The sequence below is a fragment of the Amphiura filiformis genome, chromosome 3, assembly GCF_039555335.1.
Source record: "Amphiura filiformis chromosome 3, Afil_fr2py, whole genome shotgun sequence".
Classification (NCBI taxonomy): Eukaryota; Metazoa; Echinodermata; class Ophiuroidea; order Amphilepidida; family Amphiuridae; genus Amphiura; species Amphiura filiformis.
The window spans coordinates 58,698,270-58,707,289 of record NC_092630.1 but is presented as its reverse complement, the minus strand read 5'-3'; positions in this window follow the sequence as shown (position 1 = coordinate 58,707,289).

The window sequence follows — 9,020 nt, the reverse complement described above, 5'->3', positions numbered from 1 at the left end:
GAAACAGAACTAAAGGTTAATATACTGAATACATAACAAGTGCTACATGACAAAATGGTTTTCAGTTTTGGCTTTCTTTACTCAAGGGCTTTAGGGGCTGTGCAATAATTATGAGCCCTGGGGGAGGGTAAAATTGGGGGGGGCAGCAAATTGGGATCCCAAAAATTTGGCCTGTGTAAAGGGGGTAAAGATTTTTTGGCGTGCGAGGGGGGGGTAAAAGCAATTTTGGCAAGCCGAGAGGGGGGGGCAAGCAATTTTTGGTGGGCCGTTTGGAAATTTTACCCCCCCCCCCCCGGGCAAGCGATTTTTGGCAGGCACAAACACATTACATAGAAATTTAAAAGAACAGATTGGTCAAGGAAACCTACATAAATATGTTGTCTATACTTCACTTGACCCAAATATATGATTTTTTTTGGTGATGAGACAATCACACAGGTGAATTTTAGAGGGATTTTGATAGCAGTTCCACATAGAAAAGCTGCTATCATCATGAGACTAAGAGCTAGAAACACCACCGAAATGCTGTTTTGTTAGCGGAATCTTTTTGATGAAAGTCAATCTTTGACAAGATGTAGCTTTGCTACGGAAAGTGCTACATGACAAAATGGTTTTCAGTTTTGGCTTTCTTTACTCAAGGGCTTTAGGGTCTGTGCAATAATTATGAGCCCTGGGGAGGGTAAAATTGGGGGGGGGGCAGCAAATTGGGATCCCAAAAATTTGGCCTGTGTAAAGGGGGGTAAAGATTTTTGGCGTGCCGAGAGGGGGGGGGGGGGTAAAAGCGATTTTTGGCAAGCCGAGAGGGGGGCAAGCGATTTTTGGTGGGCCGTTAGGAAATTTTACCCCCCCAGGGGGCTCATAATTATTGCACAGTCCCTTAATTTGATACGGTATATAAAATGATGCAGTTTGATGGCAAATTTGAATTCACCTTTCATACCTACTATATAGGCCTGTAATTATTTTAGGCATTGCTTGCAGGTGGATTCTCGGCCCAAAGGCCTATGGAAATTACTGTGGGCTATTGATATACAGGGCCCATCACATTTTGTCACACATGCTTTTCACGAGTCTCAATTCTTATAATGTGTTAGTAGACTAGTGGACCACTGTATTTGAAATTTTGCAAATTTTCATTTGAAATCATTTCATTACAAAATTTTCCAAATTCTCAGGGAGGAAGATCCCCCTCAGACATCCTCTACGCAGTGGATAAACATTAAGTGGCTGTTTTCGCTTCTGCTTTTGACACTCGGCACATTATTTATCAGCCCACAATAATAGGGAAATCTTGTCCATGCACAAAAGGCTTAATGGGGCGTCATTTCACATATTTTCGGCTTTTCCGAACTAAAATTTTACACAATAATAGTGCCAAAATGGTTCACCAAATGGCTTCAATTAGGACTTCATTTTGCACAGTTTTTCACTTCTGATATCCCCCCTCAGACACCCCCTGCGTAGTGGATAACCAATTGGCCGTTTTCGCTGGTTCTGCTTTTCGGCACCAGCACATGAGCACATTATGTTTACAATTTAGTGGCCTTCAATAATAGGGAAACTTCTTGTCCATGCATGAAATGAGCTACCTATTTCACAAATTTTTAGCTTTTTTAATCTAAAATTTCACACAATAATAGTGCCAAAATGGTTCACCAAATGGCTTCAATTAGATCTTCATTTTGCAAAAGTTTCTCACTTCTGAGGGGGTCACATCCCACCTCAGACATCCCCCTGCACCGTGCAAGTGCAACGCGATGGTCGCTTCATGGCCATTTCTTTTTATTATTAGACCAGATCCCTGATATGATATAAACCCCCATTAAAAACAACCCTGAATACGCGCCTGAATAGAAACAAATTTTGTAATGCTATGTGCTATTAATTTCACTAGTATAGTAATAATAAATTTATCAGTTTCATTATTTGACATTTTTCAAAAAAGATACAGAAAACTTTAATTTTTTCAATGTGACCTATTTGGCAAAACTAGCTTTCCATGCATCTTGATGCCTCAATCATCTACCCTTGACCTAGTTCTGTTGTGGTGAATATAAAATGGAATGTCCAATCGTTAAAAATCCTATTTTTCCTATCATGATGTATTTCCTCATTTTTTTGGGTAATTTTTTACAAGTTTGTTATGTTTCCCCTAGTCAGAGTAAGAGATCGGTATGGATCTGGACATCCCAGGGTATGGCTCTCACCCAGTTGTTCTTGGGTTTGTATGTATTCTTTTGATTAAAGGGGGATGGCCCGATTTATCAATGTAACGTTTTCAGTTTGATTGAATGACCGTTACCACCAATTCCCATCTGTGAAGTTTCATGTCGGTAATTTCAATTCGTTTTGATATGAGAGCTAAAAATGTGATTTTCTACCTGAATACTGGTTATTAATTATTGGTCGACCAAAAAGTGCACCTTTTCATATTCAAACTAAATATATTGCAGCCCTAAAATTTTACAGGGTATATGAGAAAAATAGTATCCTTCTGATACCAAAATTTATACCACTTCCAGTAAAATCTGGGGTTCTGGGGATGAAGCTATTTGAGATTGGGCTATACCCCTTTAAAAAAGATGATTTAATAAAAAATTGCTGGCAGAGAGGGACACATACCCCACCTTCAGTGCCCCTCCCTAATACATGTAAGCATCCCATTCAAACAGACATTTTCAAGCTACAACTTTCTAAGCAAGTCTCCTTTCAGTGCACCTGTACTTGGAACTAAATTGTGTCAAATGTCTATAAAATTACCATCTAAACCTTCTGGCTAATTACCAATGTACTATACATTACTCCCTATTCCAGAAAAATACAGCACTAATTTTTTTTGAATTAAAAAAATATTATCCTGTTTTGCCAAATGAAACGCAGCTAAATCCTAATCCTTTATTTAGTTCTAACTGGCAATGGAAGTTTACATTTTTGGAAATAAGGGCTAAAAACACGCATTTTTGTTTTTGTATGCTATGACAATCAATCCCAAAGACTAATTTCAAGTTACCATTCTAACTTTTGGAAAACACATATTTTCTAATATTTTCCATAACCAATTATCAAAAATAACATAAAATATTAACATTTTGAGAGCTCACTCTTAGCCTATATATAATCAAGATTTTGAATGCTTAAGTTAGAATTTTGTGACTACAATTGTAAGAAAACATGCAAAACTGCATGTTCCATAAGTCCAAATATTAAAATTTGATTTTTATTCCGAGTTAGAACTTACTAAAGGATTAGGAATTAGCTATGTTTCATTTGGCAAAACAAGATAATATTTGTTTAATTCCAAAAAAATAGTGCTGTATTTTTCTCGAATAGGGAGTAGTAATGCCATCTGTGATTCGGGGTAAAAGTATGTATGATAACTCCATTGTTTATATCATGCTCAATTCATGGTATTTTGCTTTTCTGTTGCATGGGATATGTAATACTTGTGATTATTCTTGTTCTGAAAGTAAAATGAATAATATAGCATGTATTACTGGATCGGTGTTTTATAATAGCTTCACTACACTCTCATAGATTTTCATTGCATTTTCTTATGATGAGGAATGTGTTCAGGTTAGTGTTCGGGGTTTATGGTTAGGGTTTGTGTATAAAAATAAATTTTTATGTAATGACATGCACTGAATGGAACATCATTATTTGTGTGTTACCTGAACAGGCCCTGTGTCAGTTACATCACTAGGAGAAAATGGGAAATAAATCAAATGCTGTTATAGCAATATAGTGAAAATGGCTGTAAATTATGACAGATCTTGCTAAATTTCGATAAATGACAGGAAATGATGATAAAATTGTGTCAAATTCTTACAAATCGCCAGAAATCGTCTTAATTCACATTAAAGTCTGCTTAGTAACAGCACTTTGTATTCTGCTAAATCAGCAGAAATGTTGCAAAATAATGTGCATTGTCCCCCAAGTGACACAGGCCTCTGTACTTGGGTACGTTCAAAATTCTGTCTGTATGCACAATGTATAGTGTGTGACTGTGCGTTTGTTTTTGCCAGCAGACGAGGACATACACTCGCACTTCACATTCAAACCCCGGACAACCCTGCAATGGGGAACCATCCTCAGTTTCTGGTGGCCTGCAAACGACCACAAATGCATGTATTTGCGAAATACAACCTCTATCGGTATATAAGAAATAACATCCGCAGTTGCTAGGTTAAATTCCATACACACAAAAATACACAAACAAAATGGCGGAAAACGTCCTCGGTATGGTCCTCAACAGCGTCCACGTTTGGAGGCGATTACATGTGGGGGTGTGTATGTAAGTGTATCATATGTATGGATATCACTAATATACCAGAAGACCATAATGAATTGCATTATGATCATTATTACAGAATAAAGCTAAATATTCATATGGCAGAGTTACATCCTACAAGCATATGCCTCTAAATGAGTTTTGATCGAAGAAACGAAAGGCAGACGCCCTCCACTGGTCTTACAATAATACATGTCTGTATCAGTAATATAGTTGCTCAAACTCCAAATAATGTTTTTGTGGTGAATGTCTGGCTTTTGTCTTTTTTTGTAAAAAAAACCCACTCATTTAGAGGCATACTATGTTTGAAGATGGAATTGTTTAATTCCCCCAACAAAATAATCCCAAATATTTCAAAAATGCATAGTTTAACCCTAACACCCATAAATACCACAAAATACCAGGATGAAAACCACTGCGTATGCGTGAATCCCAGGGTCTGTGATGACACAATCACCCTAAGTGCTATATATGCTCACAAAATCGCTGCCCGGGGCAACATAACCCATGTGGCTACCGGTCGGTGATTGTTTGCTTGGCATGCAGGGAGTCGCAGGTTCGAATCCTGGGGATGCCAAGTGACTTCTTTGTTCATCTTCTCTCCTTTTTTGTTTCTTCTTTAACTTCCGAAAAGCAGGGTTGGGTATTAGGGTTAACCTGATGGCTGTCCAAAAGAGTGGACCAAAATGACATCATTATTTATTTGATTATTTCAGGTGGCAGGTATAACAGCCAAATAGGGACCACAAGAGCAGGCAGCATTGTGTTCCACAGATCTCATTTTATATCCTCTCAGGGATTACTATACAGCAATGACCGGTTAATACTGTACAGCAAAGGGTACCAGTGGTAATATTTTAATGACAATTTAATGTTAATTTGGCAGACAATATTATAAATTTAAAGGATAACATCCTGGTTTCCATTAGTAGTTTCCATTGTGAAGATATAAAGAAAAAACAGTGAATTTTCTTATTATTTTGCACATTTTAATCACCAATCTCAGAACTGGTCGGGCCGACTTCAGGTACCTTTTGCTGTTACGGGTCAGTCATGTAATATGGCACCCAGATACAATGTTGTTAATTATTAATGCAGGTCGTTTCCAGGAAGCTCTTGTGTTAATTTGTGTTGGAAAGTTGCAAGTGCCAGTGTGCATATGAAGTAAGACAGTCTGTGATGCATAATGACCAGAGGTGTGGGAGAATCACATCCCTTAAGGTGGTACTACACCCCTGGCCAATTTTATGGCTACTTATGCATTTTCTCAAAAATTATAGCACATTGGTGACAAGTAAGATATGTATATTATAGGGGCAAGGACTACAACTACTGTACTGAAAATTCAGCAACTCAAAGCGAGCAGTTATTGATTTATCGATCAAATATTGGGTTTCCCTCATTTTTGACTGTAACCCCACAACTGTTGTCTGTGCTGAAATAAAATTTACAGTGAAGTAGTTGTAGTCCTTGCCCTATAATATACATATCTTACTTGTCCCTAATGCGCTTATCATTTTAAAGAAAAATGCAAAAATAGGCACAAATTTGGACAGGGGTGTAGTACCCCCTTAAGCCTTAAAAAAAGATTTGTATTGCTCTTTTCAACTGACCCTAAAATCTGAGTCATATTTTTATTTGTTTGTTTTTTCATATTTGAATTTTCATATATTTATTTGGTACAAAAGTTGCAAAATGTTTTGCCTGTTTGTAATTTATACCACCAACTCTGTTAAAAAAAGACAAATCTGATAAATCATTGTTTACAATCATATTAAAAAATCAGATTTTGTGGGGAACTTGCATTATAGCCTAAATAAAACAGTATAAAAACAATTACTGACAAACAACCTTGACTTTGGAGCTTTAATGGCAATACAAACATCATAAAAGAATTATGATTAAAATGGATTTTTAATGATCAGTAGTTAACACACATATGGTATGAGCTACATATGTATACAGGATGAAGTTAAATTCAACTGTAGGCCTATGCATTTATTTTGAGATTTCTTAATAAAATAATAAGATATTTAATATGTCCCCAGCATAAATGCCTTACCAAACATGAATGCCTATTTGGCATTCTGTAGGTATTCGCCAAGCCCTCGAGTGCCAAGGATAGCGGTACTAGGTGGTCACTAGCACTCAGCAGCTAATGAATGCCTATAGAGATGGTTCACAGGCATTCGAATGCCTCACAAGAATGCTACCGAATGCCTATTTACTCATTAAGCCCTCGTTAAAGCTCAATACTATTAACTTAGGCATTCCTAAGCATTCGTAACTTAGGCATTCCTAAGTGATTCTAGGATTAGGCGGTTTGCTATAGGCACTCAGTGGCATTCGGATAAGTCATAGGCATTCGGTTTACAAAATTCTTAAGGAATAGGCATTCCACTGAAAAACTTCTAAGTATTAGGCATTCGGTTAAAAAAATTCTTAAGTAATAGGCATTTGATTCAATTAGGCATTCTGCTAATAGCCTTGACTAGCATTCCTTGGTGGTTGACCCAAGGGTCAAACAGGTGCATGATGGGAATATATTTCTAACTGCCATTTTAAACTGGTGTGAATGCAGAGATGATGGATTCTTAATCCTTTCATGTTTCCAGCTTTATTATAGGCCTTATTTTTCACTCTTTACATTTGGGATGTTACATGACAATGCATATTTATGTGGACAACATCATACATGTAAGGGATCCAAGTAGTTATCTTTGTGTACAATAATATGCTACAATATGGATGGTGTAAGTAAAGGTAAGCTTATAAATATGACTAGATGTAACTTTGAATATAGGTTTTTATGCAGGCAGTTTCTTGAAATATGGAATGGTCTAGTGTTAGGAAGGAGGAGCTAGTTAGCATATTGGGGCATTATTAAACATTAATAATATAATAGTGTACATTTATAAGAAGAGCTAACTCAAACAATGAAACCAAACAACAACGACAAATTACATCATTAGGTAGCAATAATTATTTTGTGTATTTATAAAACACACTGATCCCAGTGGGCACACCTAACATTAAGGTCAGGTTGAAATGTCAACGTCGACTGGTTAAAATCAGGTTGTATTTGCAAATGGACTTCAACCTGATTTCAACCTCCTTAATTTTTGCATTGAAAGTTGGTTGAAATCAGGTTGAAATTTCAATGTGATTTCAACTAATCTTAAGGTTAAAATCAGGTTGAAATCAGGTTAGGTTGAAACTTCGATGTTGTTTGAACTTGTTTCAACGTTGATACAACATCGAAATCCTAACCTGTGCCCACTGGGATGTTACTCAATTTGTTAGTTATCAATTTGATGCAATTTAGTGGCTCTTGCTGATGGACATGGCTATACTTGCTTATATATTTGAGTTAAATTTGTGCATATTCTTAATCCTTACTCTCCTAGAATTTCTATAGCAACCCCTATAGGGGTTCAAGTGCTATTTTTCTGGGAAAATATGGGAAATCATATGGAAAAGTACTTATCATGAGCCTCATTTGATCAGGAAAATGGGAAAATTAGGGGAAATTGTCTTTTTTCACTTTTGACTTCATTTATTATGAAGGGAATAGTTTGGACCTCCACAGTTGTTGATAAGATTAAGAATTATTTAATTTGTTTCCAGGAGTCAATTTGGAGAATTACATCAAAGAAATATAAACTAACAACCATAGCAGTGGCCAGCTTTTTCTGCAGTGCATTATATTCCTATTTGTCACTCTCGTAGAATTGCTTAGCCAGCATAGCTATATAATTATATAGTGGTTCGAGCGCTTCACCTGTAAGTGGTTGGAATACCTTTTAAGCGGTTGAAATACCTGTAGGCGGTTGGAATGCTTCTGAGGCGATTGGAAATTTCTTCGGCGGTTGGAGTGCTTCATAGGTGGTTGGAATGCCATTAAGTGGTTTGAGAGCCTAGCTCATTTACATATTTCGCCTCTGAGGAGGGCTTATGAACCACTTACGAACCACTAGTAGCGGTTGAGGGCTAAATAAGTGGTTCGAGTGCTAACCTGTAGGCGGTTGGAATGCTTCTGAGGCAGTTGGTATGCTTTCTAGCGGTTGGAATGCTTCCTAGCGGTTGGAATGCTTCCTAGGCGGTTGGAATGCTTCCCAAGCGGTTCGAATGCTACCTAGGTGGTTTAAATGCTAGGTGGTTTGAATGCGTCCTTAGTGGTTCGAATGCCTCCTTAGCTCATTTACATATTTCGCCTCTGAGGAGGGCTTATGAACCACTTATGAACCGCTATAAGCGGTCGAGGGCTAGCAAACAGGCGGTTGAGTGCTAACAACCGCCTATTAACTCAATGTTATAGTACTGGAGGCATTCACCATTTAGGCATTCATTAGCGGTTCTTTACCATTCAATGGAATGCCTAGTGAGTGCCAGGGAATGCTAGTTTTTTAGGTAAGGGGGATGTTATATATATTTTTAAAATGTCTTGTTTTTTTTTTTTGTAAAAACATTTTAATACTGTATAGCTGAGACATTTTTATGGGGGTTAAATTTTTGCACTTTTCATGGTTGAACAGGCAGCTGCGAATTTTTAAGCCTGTGAAAATATTTATTACACATAGTACTTATAAGTGAATAATTATATTTGGAAACAGGAATGAACACCCATTAAACTGTCCTGAATTGATAAAATTGTGAAAAATTAACCCAGCAAAAATATCCCACTACACAGTATTAGGGCATGAAAAGATTTTAAAAAGTTTGTATGAAAAAA